At 36.5% G+C, this 15,016-nt stretch overlaps 2 protein-coding genes across 13 annotated transcripts in view; one reads left to right on the top strand and one right to left on the bottom strand.

Moving 5' to 3' along the window:
* LOC131679400 (maltase 2-like) overlaps positions 1–222 on the bottom strand; it is a 35,142-nt gene extending 34,920 nt beyond the window's left edge. Inside the window, exon 1 of the mRNA XM_058960130.1 lies at positions 45–222. The gene's annotated coding sequence lies outside the window, so the exon portion shown is untranslated. The remainder of the gene's footprint in view (positions 1–44) is intronic.
* The window catches only part of LOC131679398 (dual specificity calcium/calmodulin-dependent 3',5'-cyclic nucleotide phosphodiesterase 1-like), a 796,874-nt gene that overhangs the window by 567,314 nt on the left and 214,544 nt on the right, over positions 1–15,016 (top strand). The gene's annotated exons all lie outside the window — the stretch shown is intronic.

Raw genomic sequence — 15,016 nt, 5'->3', positions numbered from 1 at the left:
TAAATAGCTCTTCGTTTCGGCAGTACGAGTTCATTACTACTTACCTACATACGTACTACCTTACAGCAATGCACTGAGTGAATCTGCCGTCCGTTGGCCTGATAAACCGGCACCGATCGACGGCTTCTTTCTATTCTGAAACAAAGGAGCATGGCTGCAATTAAAATGGTTTTTGTTTTGAGAGGTTTCCTATCTTACGAAGAAGGTGTTTGCACCCATTTACATCCCATTCCAATTATTGGTTAACTTAACGCACTGACTGAAATAGAGCATGAAAATTAGAGTGCACGTTTGAAATACGACTATTTGACAATTTTCTGGGAACTTTTGTTATTATAGAGTAAAGCCATGTCAAGTGATCCTCGAATTTTTCGCAAAATCACCGATTTTCATGAGGTATATTTTATTGCATAGGGATTATGGTGAATAGCTTTTGGTATAAATATTTCGTTAAAACTCCCTTTTTTCTTTGAGATATTAACCCTTAAACTTTCTTGTATAATAAAATTGTAAATTTTATATCTCAAAAACTACTGAAGATAATTGAATGAATTTTTGTACACTTATAGAATGATATTAACACTATCTCACAAAAATATATCTATTGTAGAATTGAGTAAATAACGGTACTTTGCATCTATTTAAAAATTTGAATTACATTTTTTCTTGTGTTCTTCACGCTAAAAATTTTCAGCAAGTATGTCAAATTACGCAGCAATCCTTCACCTTCAATAATCTGTATTGATAATTTTTCATTTTTGTTCCTATCGAAAGTTATGGATGATTTTGTAACGGTGTGTTCCTTCAACGCATGGCCCACTTTAATGCAACCCGTGAACACTTACATATTGGCAACGCCGTACGTCGCGACGTTCTAATGCGCATCGCGTTGGAAGTGTGCATCGCATGACTAACAGAAGCTACATCTCTCGATTGCTGCAAAAGTACAAACTTTTCTATAGGGATTAACGAAGATGAATGTTTTCCGGATATTTTGAGATCATTTTATATTTTTTTGACCGAAGTGCACAACAAAAATCATAGTAGTTTAATAAATACTTTCTTATTATAATTTATCGTTACTCACAATTAAACTGTATCGCAAATAACCGAAACTTAACTTATGTAATGAGTTTATGTTATTGCTATCTTCAAAGACACTTTTGTAAGTCAAAGTACGTCTATGTTTTATTCAAATTCATTATTTGTCTACAACATTATACAGGAAAGTGGAACAACTTATGACAACAGTATTTTACTTCACATGTTTTTGTTTACTGAATAATCTTACTTATGTCGTTTTTGCTTGAGGCAGAAACTAACTCAGTTTCGGACCTAACTGCTGTCAAAGCGTTTGTTTGATGCCAGTTTTGAACCTAGGTTATGCGCCACTGAGGGACCATTCATGAATTACGTAACGCTTTTAGGGGGAGGGGGTACATCAAGTTGTGACATGTTGTGACATAGGGGGAGTTAGTTAGATCGTTACGTAACATGTTTTCACCGAAGAAGAAAAAAATTTGTAGGAATTTGTTACGTAGTAGGAGAGGGGGAGCGGAGAAATTTGTGACAATTTGTTACATGGGGGGAGGCAGAGTCAATTTTGGGCAATTTTTGAGTTACGTAATTTATGAATGGTCACTGAACTGAAAACCGAGGTGGGTTCCAACCTGAAAAATATTTCGGGTTCGCTCACACCACCGCTGTTTTGCGAGAACCCAACTCAGTTCCATTAAAAACGTTTGTTTGAAGCAACTAACCCGGGTTAGTGTCTAGGTGCTCAATCTAAAACGACATTATAAACAACAATGCGAGCAAACATACCGTGCTACCACTCAGACAGAACCAGCTAACAAAAAAGTGGTGAAATATTTCACTTTGCAAAAAATCGTGTCCATGCAGGTTCAAACATGTCCACTGCTCAATAACTCGCAAAAAAGATAATAACGCTAAAAAGTATGCAAATCACTCGAAAAACATTTACCCTCAATAATCCGTAAAGAAAAGCTTGTCTTTTTACTCTAATATCAGAGATGGCAATTTTGGACATGAGATAGGCTTTTCCAAAGCGATGCGCATTAGGACGTGGCGACGTGCGGCGTCGCCAATATGTAAGTGTTCGCGGGCTGCATCAAACTGGGTCATGCGTTGAAGGAACACACCGTTACAAAATCATCCATAACTTTCGATAGGAACAAAAATGAAAAATTATCAATACAGATTTTTGAAGGTGAAGGATTGCTGCGTAATTTGATATACTTGCTGAAAATTTTTAGCGTGAAGAACACAAGAAAAAATGCGATTGAAATTTTTAAATAGATGCAAAGTACCGTTATTTACTCAATTCTACAATAGATATATTTTTGTGAGATAGTGTTAATATCATTCTATAAGTGTACAAAAATTCATTCAATTATCTTCAGTAGTTTTTGAGATATAAAATTTACAATTTTATTATACAAGAAAGTTTAAGGGTTAAAATCTCAAAGAAAAAAGGGAGTTTTAACGAAATATTTATACCAAAAGCTATTCACCATAATCCCTATACAATAAAATATACCTCATGAAAATCGGTGATATTGCGAAAAATTCGAGGATCACTTGACATGGCTTTACTCTATATTGTTTCGTAGAAACTAAGTGATTCCCATATGGTCGGTGTTAAGCCAGACCGAACTAAGTGTCATTGTATTGATTTCAAGAAAAACGAGTTTAAAGTTTGCATCGCAGCATCTGTTACTTTGAAATTAATTTTTACCATAATTCTTGCTTAATGTCACATATTTCAAATCTGGTAAAAGTCTAATGTAGTAGAAGAAATTCTATATCATTATCACATTTTTCAAAATTGTGCAACTTAGTCTGGTCTGATTTAACACCGACCATATAGTCACATTTCATCGATTGTACGCCAAATGCCAAACGAAAAGATTCAGCACCTTTCCCAATAGATCAAAAGAGGCTAACCAGTGAGTCATTACCCTACATATCGCCCGGTATTTAAGTAAAAATATATTGTTGATGCAATGTTTAATAATCTCACCATAGAGCTCTCATGTCTTCAACAAAATTGTTTCTAATATTATTCTCACTAACTTTACAGAAGACATCAATACCCTAAATGATATGTTTTCAAGAGTTGATTCTCCATTATTGCTTCTAACGAGACTAATCACCACAATTTATTTAACAAAAGGTGCTCTGTATTGCGTTATTAAACTTCTTCGGCAATACTACATCCCAAAAGTGGACGGTTTCGAAATTAGGTTATCTTGACCGCAACTGTTTTGATGATCGTTTTGAGTATTCTAGATTAACAAAATGCTTAATTTGAGAACGCAATGCAAAGCTTAAATAGCCACCTACTCCACTTTTCTATTTCGCTTAATTTTCAATACAACTAGGTGGTTATTTTTATAATTCATAATACAAAACCTGTTTTAACCACCTGATGGTGCAATTGTACCTTTATCATTTCTCCATAGTATGATTTCTATGCTCAATTTAATTGTGGAAATGTCTATTACAGGCTAAGAACGCCTACATACAATAATTGCTCACCATCCACGAACTTGATAAGCGTTCGCGTGTCGACGCTGAAACACTTGAAACAAAAAAATATCAATCTTAATTAGCTAAATCAGCATTAATTCAATGGTGTCTACTTGATAACTTATTTTGACATACGGAGGTGTATGTAAAGCGGAGGAAAAACCCACAAATCATAGCCACCACCACCCAACTTATTTTAATATGCCTGGTGGGTGAAGACAATGGGAACGAGAGAGTTATGGGTTTGATGAGAGAGCTGGTGAGGGGATGGTGGTACGATATGTGGAGAGAGTAACCCTCTGGAGCACACAACCCTGTTAAAGTTCAGAATAGCTATTCGAATAAAAAAATGGCTTAGATCAGATTGACGGTTTTCAAAGTGATGACAAAGCCTTCCTTTATGAGAAGCAAAAAGTAAGTATTATGATGGAAAGAGGTGTATGGGAGATTCCTATATTATCGCACTAACCAACCTGTAACTCCGGAACCGAAAGTCAGTTCGGGATGAAATTCAATAGCAACAAACTGAAGTATTGGATAGTTTTCCAGGGCATCAAGACCGTCCTAGGTGGCCAATATAATCAAAGCGACTGCTGGCCTGCAAATAAACTTAAGTAATTTAATACTCATTTTACTTGAGTACTATGGTTATAAATTTTCATAACTTTCCCTACTCAATAATCTCTTAGTTTTTCTATAACTTTCCCTACTCACTAATCTCTAGCTAACTGATTGTCGTTAAAAGTAAAAAAATATTTTAATAAGTTTTGCATCGTTTATCTATCATAGTGGTATCAGTGTATATGGAGATTTACTGCATGGCCGCACTTCTCAACCAGTAATTCCGGAACCGGATGTCGGATAAGAATAAAATTCAATGGCAACCTCTGCCTTTCATTTGAGACTATTGAGAAAATCGTTTCGCTCTTCTCCGAGTAACCAATGTGCGATTGTTGGTCACACACATACACATAGGCATACACACATGTTACTCAGGACTGTTTTTAGTGGTTAGGCACGAACGTGAGTCGTGAGTCCCAAACAGTGCCAATACACTACAGGCTAGTCTTTTGAAGCTTTTAAACCTTACTATAACAAAAATGAAAGAAAAACATTTTACTCAGGAACCAATACTTCGTTCCGTTGAAATTAAGTAGTAATTAAAGAGAATACCATATCTTTCATTCAAGACTAAGATTGTGAGAATCGAGTCAACAATATATGAGAAACAGGTGAGGAATTCCACGAAGATCCGTCCGAAAATATTTAAAATCGTGACCGACCGTCTTAGATTCCTATGAAACTTTACACGTATCACCGGCATGGAAGACTAAAAATTTTCCTCGATCAGTAAGATTATTTTGACTAAGGAGTAATTTTTAAAAGGGCGTAAACATTTCTGCGTGCATTTTTTTGACAAATTTTTTTGTTCAATTATTGTACTTTATACAGCAAAAATGTCTGAGAACGAGTTTCAGGGAATAAATATTTATGTACGAAAAAAATATACACTGAAAAAAATGTTGTGTCGAGATTATTGGATAGGGCATAACTGGCCAATTTAGTGTAATCCAAAGATAAGAATAACTTTATATCTTTACGTTTGCGCGAACCGTGAATTTGATACTTAATTTTCAGTGTGTGGTTCAGATAATAATAGAGAGTGATTTCCCCTATATCAAAAGAATTCCCAGTGATGTAGCCAGCATGTTTACTTTTGTGACTAGGGTTGTATTATCGCGCAGAACTCGAGCAATTGTATGGTAACGATATAACGTTTGATCGCGAGGGTTTGCGTGGGAACGGGCGTTAGTACAATCGCAATTGAAACCGCATTGATATATTCGTAAGCGTTAATTTATTCATATGATCACCGGAGTGTTTATATATTTGCGAGATCGTGGGCGGATTTTTTATCCCGATTGCATGTTCACGTGCATTTTATATTATCGCGAAGAAAACAAACGTTTCTATGTCAACGTATTTTTCGTGAGCTATTTTTATGTCGCGTATGCTAGCGTGTGTATAACTTCGCGTGTTTGAATTCGTTTATACCGAGTAGCTGTTTGGATATTCTTAATATTGCTTAATTTTGAGTGTACGATTCAGATGAACTAAGGGAGTTCCCCATCACACTAGAGTCTCCTACTAGGACGTTCTGAAACTTGTTATCGGATCCGTATTTTAGAGTGGAAGCTCTCGAATGAAATGTTTCTTGACGCAATGAAGAGATAAATCAAGATCCTTTAAAATGGGATTTATAATACTAATTATGATGCACAAAAAATAATGTCTTCAAATAATTTCATCACAATCATTAGAAATATAATTAGAATTACATTTTTGGGCAGCCCAAAAAAGTGGTTTCTGAAAAAAAAACTGCGGTTACAATTTTTAGTATGCTCAAGTTACACATAAGAGGCGTTGCAGAAGAATTGAAAATTTGAACATTTATATATTATTGTTGCTTTCCATATTTTGACATATCAATTTTAAGACTCTCAATCATAGTTTAAGTCAGTAAACAAAATTTCAATTATAAAACAATTCTACTTAATCAAACAAAACAATTCTATTCTTAATCGCCTGAACTTTTCTATGATTGTGAGATCGTGGGCGTAAGTATGCGTGAATGGTTGCGTTTGCTACCGTTTTTTACTATCGCAAAAGACACGAACGTTTGTATGCTATTGAGCGCGTTTCTTTTATCGTTTCGACTTTTATATGTCGTGTATACCAGCGCGATTGAAATTTCGCCTACGTGTGGTCGGTTGCATATCACCGCGTGCTTTAGACTTAGACATTCATTCAATAAAGATCAGATGGGCGTTCGATTCGTATACTACAATATGTTAGAGAAAGACATTAGATATTATGAATATCATGTGTAGAACGGGAAAACAAATTTTAATGAGGGATGAGCAAGACAAAAACATATAGTACATGAAAAAATAACATAAGTATTCCGAATATCATTCAATTATTAGAATGGCTGAGCTTTGATAGCAGGTGATACTAGGAAAAGGCATGCAACATAACAAAGAACCCTCTCGGTCTCCTCGATACATCACTATCGAGATGTATTGCAACCAACATCTTAAATCATCTCTCTGTTAGAGTTAGATATGAATAGCTGCTCTTATATTCAATAGAGTATAAATAACTATTTTCTTAGTTGACACTTTACATTGAAATTTAGGAATAAACTAGTATTGTTGATGATTGATGTACTAAGCTTATTAATACTGATACATGTAACATTACGTGAAGATGTTTGCAATACCGTCAATCCAATCAGCCTTGAGGAGGATAGATCAAACTGTAAACAATTCAGGATAAAATTACAAACCAACACGTACCTTTTCCATTTTCAACCTCTATATTTATTAATCACCATAGCCCATGCTTATTTCAAAACTGCAGTAGTAAAGGCGAATTTGTTTAGATTTCTGAATCTGACAAATATGAAGCGGGCAACGAAATATAAATTACTTCTATGGTTGATCCTGTGGCAAAGTATGGGGAGACCAGTGCAATTTGACACTCTAATCCATTCTTAAAATACAGTTCTTGAGTTAAGTGCAAACGCAATAAATTCATAGTTCCTGTGTCACAGACAAAGGACTGTTTCCTCCGATCGGAAAGTATTAGATATGAGGGGAGCCCAAATGATGAGGGCACTTCCATCAAACTTAGTTGGCGGTTTGAAATAAAATACCCTTAAACCAATTATCGCTGAAGTTTGTATACTCTCCGCCCGAAAGAAAATTATGTAAAACCCGGAAACATGGAGATCGCCCCCGAAAACCGGAGTTTCCGGCTCAAACTCGGAAAGTTGGCAACCCTAAATGCTTATAAAAAACTAGCGACGAATGGAATCTTTTTTCTACTTACAGAAAATCAATATGAGGTCTTAGCACACTCATGTTGTTTTTTAATCGAATAGTTTTATGTGACTTTTAAATGGAATTCGAGTCTTTTGCTAAATATAGTACTATCTTGAAGTATCTTCCACTCTGGAGCATACGGGTTTATATCTTTTTGAAGCAGAATCTTCTCTTGAAAAAACATCTAAAATAACTCCACTGGAACCGCTCGCCTTCATTATATTTCACAATAACATACAGGTCAAGCGGATTTCCAATTAGCTTTATAGGTTGTTAAACTTATACTATATTTCATGTTTTACTGCGAACATGTCGGATTTACACTTCAATTTCCCACGACTATGCAGTATGTTTCCGTATCGATAGCGTACGACCCTCCAGGGTGGATGAAGGACCCTCCAGTGCAAATCAGTTCCATTTTCTGTTGCCATTCAACCGCCAAAGAACCACCATAAAGGCCATTAGATCAACGCCATAACGATATTGATATACATAAAACGACACAATCGCAAAATTCACGATCAAACTGATCTCAATTATACATAAAAGCTTTCAGCAGTAATTTGCATGATTTCACCATACCGCTACTGGTCGTCTACTAAACAAATTCTCACCGCTGCCACCACCGCAATGTCAACGTTCTTCCATCTCACAAGCAATCCAAGCTCGAGGGGTTTTCCATCAGGGCACAGTTGCTCTATTCCATTAGGTAACCAAATTGAATTAGCATCAAATTCGAAAAGATTTTTTTCCGGTCCGCTACTCCGTTGTATCGAAGCGAGTAGCATTAAATGGATTCACAAAATTGGCAAATATGTACCTACCGATAACACAACGAAGCACAGTTCACGCGTGTAAGCTTATTGACTTGTGACATCTTTTTTTCACGGATTGTGTATTCAGCACATGTGCTGACAAATTCAATTTGCAGAGTACGGTGTCCTAACTTTAAAGCTTCTATTCTGATTAGATGGAAGAAATGCAAACATGACATTTTTCTACGGTTTAATTCTCACGACCTTATGCAGAGTTATTTTGGTGACTGATCATTTGACTACCATTAAAGCGGTCGTTAGAGGAGGTCGGACAAAATTTAATTATAAATATAGTATTTGATAAAAAAAAAACAACTTGCGTGTGCTGCGAGCGCATATTGTTTTCGGAAAATATAGGAAAAATGATGCAAAAAACGCTTTCGCTTGTATCTAGTATGTAAAGATCGTTTTCAAATATTTTATACTATCCCACCTAGTGGAATGGAAAATTAAGAAAAAAATATTAGCCTATTTACACTTTATTTTTATAAAGTTTTTAGTATTTTGATTTCCATTCTACCATCAGCCATGCAGTCCCCCAGCGTCCGGTTGCCGGGATGCCACTGGGACACTGAAATCATGATCAACCGTTTGGTTCATTGGATCCACGCATGACGAACTCGAATATATGACCACACCGTCGATTTAAACTTTGTGGACAGGCGTGTAAACTCAGTAGTCCTTCATAAAATACTTGTCGACTGTAATGTCATTTGCTTGCTTTAGAAAGGGTATCACAATTCTGCGCTTATCTCGGCGAACTTACGAGGTGTGTCTTACGGCTAAAGAACTGACGCATTCTTTCGATTTTTTTAGAATTCTTATGGGGTTGGAAAGAAAATCAGACTGAGATCAATGATTTTTAATGAAAAGTAGGAGTTTTTGATGACGAATCTTGTTCGACATTCTTTTTACCACCAGCTGGGTTCTTTTTCAGGAGAGTTCATTTATGCACGGGCCTAGAGCCCGACGTAAATTGATAACTTTAAGAAAACGAAGGAAGAGACAAAAATTATTGGAGATTTAAGAAATGGAAAGATGAGCCAGAGGATAGCAAAGCAAAAATGTGAAATGTTGATCTGCTTTAGTAAGTAAATAAAGTCGGGATACGTATGCTGTGTAAATATACACATTCGACTGTTGATCGCAAGACAAAAAAGAAAGCCAAAGTAAACATCAAAGGGGCGCAAAACGATTCTTTGCCAAGGGCACCAGAAGACCACGCTACGGCTCTGCAGCCATGCACGACTCAAGGTATATATTAGGGCATTGCATAAAAACATTCATTCAATTCTCAAAGCTCTTCCTTTGTATTTTTATTTTTTTTATTTATGATAAATTAATTATTTAATTATGTACTCCTCGTGTAAGAAATACTAAGACATCGTAGCAGTTTCATTTCATCGGGGAAGTACAGATTTTTGAAATGTTTCTAATACAATTTTTTTAAATAGAGGTTTTAACCTTAGGGTCATTCTTTTCAGGTTAGAGAAATCTCTTTTAGAAAAATATCTAACAATATTTGCAGAGTTGGGAATCGAACCCAGGAGAGCTACGTACAATGTAATCGATTTACCAACTACGCCATGCCCGCCCCTTAGGTACGGATATTTTACGCTACAGGTTACAGATTTTGTAAAACAGTACAGATTGGTACAGATTTTTTACAGCAGGATAAAATAATTTAACCCTGCGATGCATCCCAGTAAACAGTAGGTAAACGTTAGGCGAGTTAGGCCGCTGAGTGATGACGAGAACCTGAAGCGGAGCTGGTACTGACTGAGCTTGAACCGAAGCACATATTAGAATGCTATATGCGAGAAAACTGCTTCCAGTAAATTAAAGTAAAGTAAATGAGTGAAAACCGAGTGAGTCTTCTCGGAATGCCTACGTTTACTCTGACATGCTCCATTTGATTTGCTGCAAGCAGGTTTCTCGCATCCTATTGACATTAGCAGTTCCCCCTCAGCTTCTCGCCGCCACTCTGCCGGCCACTCTGTGGCCTTTGGCTGCTTATTGAGTGTCGGCATTAGAATTTAGACGAGATGCTTGCTGCAAACCAAAAAGATGTCAGAGTGAAAGCCGAGCGGATATGCGCCAACTGCCTACTTTTACTCTGACAGGTTCCATCTGATATGCTGTAAGCAAGTTTCTCCCATCTCGCATCCTACTGTCAGTCCCAGCACCTGCTCAGCTTATCGCTGCCACTCTGTAAGCACCCTTCAGGTTGCAAATAAAGGCGACAATAATTTGAGCTGGATCTGATAGACTTAATGTCAAAAATCTAATGTATCTGAATCTTAGCGATATACTTCTACTTTGTTTCTGAGGGTCTTCTACGTTCAACAAGGTGCCAAATGAAGATCAATAGAGATATATGCATCAGAAAATCAGAAAATTTGGTTTTAGTAGCAAAAGGTCATGGAAACTACACTTCTCGTATTCTGATTAAGGTTGCAAGCGTATGATTTCTGCGATTTTTTCATTTTATTTCACAGAAACTACAAAATAGTATCATTTGAGGCATAGAGCAGAAATATTAAAAATGGAGGTTTTAGGGACAAGTATCCCAAAACTCCAGCTTACTGCATTTTTAAAGAAACGAAAATATTTTCTATATAATACTAAGGTTTTTTTGACGTAGGACTACGTCTTTTTTTAGATATGGTGGTTCACTTTGCAAATTCAACAAAAATGGAGTGTAACGAAAAATGGTTAGGTTGCAAACGTTTTTAATTCACCCATATGCGTATCTTCCATTCGTGAACGGGTACGATGTACTTACACAGCTGTTTGATGCGAGGATTGTACAACTGTACACCGTTCTCTTGGGTTCAATGTTTGAGGCGAATGTGTATACCTAATTTGTTTGCGGTTGCATGCGTGCATGATAGCAAACTGTGCTTTCATTGCGCAGTTTTCGACGAAAACTTTCTTAGCAATAAAGTTACGCGAATCGATGGAAAGCGCAACGAAGGCTTATTATTTGCGTTAATTGATTCCACGTGTCTATCCTACTTTGATTCTACTAATATATACTTCAAAGCCACTGTCACTCAAAAAATCCGTCGCAAAAACGCATCCAAGTCCATATACAAAACTATTTTCGATTCTTGTATATTTATTGCTTCGATATATAATTAAGAGCACTGCATTCGCCAGAGTCCCATAATGAAAAACAGCAAGCCGAGAGAAACGCTGTTCAAAATTTACATTTTCATTGAACCTTATGAATGGGACAAACATGTTTTGGTACTTTTTGTTTTTTTTAAAAGAAACCTGGATATTTTATTTCTACATTGTGATTCAGTGGTGATACAGAATACAATCCAACAGATGACTCATTTTCGACAAAAATTTATATGGGATTCTTAATTTTTTAATGGCAGTTAGGAAAGTTACAATAATGACAAAATAAAACTAGAAAGTTTGCTCTATACATGAATGAAACAATCGTTTTGAAATTTTGAACAGCTCTTCTTCACATGATTGCTCAGGTAATGATAAGAGCTTAGTTAGGAATGGGTTCTAAAATTTTACTGAAGACTCCAAATCTTCAAAATCCGAAATAAGAAATTTAGCGTCCCAGCGCCAGCTATGCTGTAAAAAATACAACTAATTTACATCCTCCAAAGAATGCGCAGGTAAAACCAAGAAATTTCGCTGAAAACAGCATTTCCAAAAATTGCGTGTCTTGTTAATTTCCCTTTCTAGTCCAGTGTGCATTGCGAGTTTTTTCACTGCAGAGAAATATTCGTCTCCTCGCCAACTCGCGATCAGATACTCTTTCCAACTTCTTGCCCTTGTGGGTCACGAGTATGAACTCTCCATCCCTGGTGGGAGCTTGTTCACTAGTGGTATTGCTTGTTTAGTTTGAAGTGCTTGACGCAGCTTTTGCAGTTGTTATTATTGCCTGAACAGCAACCAAGAATTTGACAACCGTTTATTGTTCAGGTAAAAATATTGGAGACTGCGTATTGGAATTTCTTTCCGTAGTTGGTTTCTGATATGGGTTGTCCGTAATACACCGTCTGTTAACATAACTGACACATACTACTTTATTCTTGATGTATGCAAAGATTGTTCTGTGTATTGGTGCTACCGCATTGTGTTTTGCACTGCAGGGTAAGGGAGTGAGTCAGTCTTGCAAATAGTTCCTCAATGTATTCTCCGCAATGAATGGTATTCTTCGAAATACGACATGAAGCTTTTAGTGGCCCTTTGCAGGTAAATGGTGGTAGATTATGTAATTTGATGTCGATTTTCCCATCGTCCATATATATGGCTATCTTGATTTTGGTGTCGTCACACTGAAGTACGTGTTTTCATTTGCTATGCGAAAAGAATCTTTTCGCCTAAGTCAACTTGTTCGTCGTTATCAGCACTAAATGTTCGAACTGGATAAAGGCGACTTCCGTAAGCCTATGCTCCATTTTCACCTTCAACAAATGGTCAACATCACGAATACTAGGTTTTATGCGAAAAGACCGGATGGCCATCGTATTTGTTGCTGAGTCTCAGTCTTTTCGATAGATCACCACGACAAGAATAAAAGTAACGGTTGCCTTTGTTTTTTATACAAAGCACAGAAGATAAAAGCAACTGTTTTCTGTCCATCGTTTTGCACTGGCTCGGACAGAACCAGCAACACAATAACTATTGTGAACAATTTCTGTGATTTTTGTAAATAGGCTTATAGAAAACATTTACATATGTCTGCAAATTAAACCAATCAAAGTCAGTTTGTGTTTCGTATATTAATTTACTGTGTGATAACATATTACTAACGATAAAGAGTCTGTTTTGGCCATATTATGGAGAGGGTCGCCTTATTCAATTAATTATACGGCCAATAACCGATGGAATGCAATCAAATTGGAATCAGCATCTTTGCTTTGTTCCCAAGAACCCCTATAATTAAAAAATTATATGAGAAATACACTCAGATTTTTTTACGCGGGGGATACAGTCCGCGTAAATTTCAAAATCCGCGTAAAAATACCGCGTAAAAAAAACTCGAGTGTACTTCTGTTTGAGTCGTTACGCTCAGACGCTGCTCAAACCAACGGCTTCAAACGGATAGGGTAATAATAGAAAGAGACTAGAAAAATGGGCTCATTATCTTAACTTCTAGATTGATCGTTCAGTTCACAGAGTTTTAGCGCTATGAGGTGAAACCATCATTTACTGTCCCATTATAAACTAAACCGAAAAGGAATTACCCAATTTAAAGCGGTATTTAGCTCTTGAGCAGAATTCCTTGCTGCCGGCATTATTAGTCAAATTATGTGTTTTCATTTCGCAAATATGCTGAACCTGGCAAGCTATCGTCCGATGCCAAGAAAACATTACACGCCACACATCAAATTTAGTTATAATCCTCTTCAAAGTTACTCATTAAACCTTTCAAAACATCAAACAGAAAGTATTACGATGTAGAATAAAATACCTCATTTTACTTGCGCTGGTTGCCTCTTGCAAATGAAATGTTGGTACGCAATTGGAACTAATTTAATGCATACCGGAAGGAACCACGACCACCATTATATGCTCTCTAGGGAAACAAGGGAAGGCCTACTCGACCTACAGCTCTTTGAAGCTCCTAAATACAGCCTGTAGAGTAGAGTAAAGTTGCAAACATTTAGAGGAAGTTAGACAAAGATGGACGCCTTAAAGTTTAATTACATTAGATTATTTTCGTCCATAATTGCTATCCTCCTGATTTTTTTGCAACATACACTTATAAAATATTAATCAAGCAAAAATGTGTATGTCGCATGATTGTGGAAAAGAGATTGGAGGTGTTTTCGTTTTCACAAGGTTAAACTAAGGTTCCAGATCCAGCCCATTGAATACATCCAAGCGCTAAGTTTGGTTTTGTTTAGACCAGAACCTGGCTTGGGTAAATTGAATGGTTCGGGGATAAGTCCGAATGCAGGAACTGCTCCGAGTCCAGGGTATAGTGGTGAATCGAATTCAATCGATTTCGAAAATCATACTTGTTCAATTCAACCTGCTTACCAACCAAATCAGCCGGCATTGCGGTATGTGACCCAATATTAGTGCAGACACATGATTTCAACCGTATTACTCTACTTACGAACAGAGCCGAAATTGACACATACCCTGAATATATGTAACTTTTTACTGTTCAGTATTTTTGCGGGATGAGGAGCTTATTAGCGAAATGTGTAATTGTATGGTCCATTTTCCAAAATAAAATAAAATCAAATCGACTAGTAATCGAAACTTTTCCCTCGGATTTTCAAGGTACTGTCAAAAATAAATATCCTCAAGCGAGCTCACGAAAAGTAAAATGTCTTACTGACCTATTTAAAATCTCGGGTACCTGATAATAACAGTGTTCTCCGGAAACAATTGAAATCTTCTAAAAAAGATACAATTGAAAATTTTTATTGTTTTTTTATGCATTTTTTAGTTATACACTTTCCCACAATGTCCAGAACAGCATGCTTTCCCCTAACTACGCCATGCACAGTAGCAGTTTAGAAACTCAAGATTTCCTCACTTTAGATTAATTCAAGTGTGGAAAGGCTAATGGAAATGCTCGTTCACAAGTCATTAGGTTGAACAAACTTGAATTAGCTTTCTGTGTGTTATTGGCACACAGCAAGAAAATTTCTCGGAACATTGGCGGCTCCAGAAATAAGTGCGGAGGATATGAGCCACCCTATCCAGTAAAAATTTCCCCAAAAAAAGTTTCGCTCCCACAAAGTTTTTGATTTTTTTTTAAATTATAAT

Source organism: Topomyia yanbarensis, chromosome 2 (genome assembly GCF_030247195.1).
Source record: "Topomyia yanbarensis strain Yona2022 chromosome 2, ASM3024719v1, whole genome shotgun sequence".
NCBI classification, from domain to species: domain Eukaryota; kingdom Metazoa; phylum Arthropoda; class Insecta; order Diptera; family Culicidae; genus Topomyia; species Topomyia yanbarensis.
Note: the sequence above shows the minus strand (reverse complement) of the source record. Positions and strands in the feature narration are given on the sequence as shown.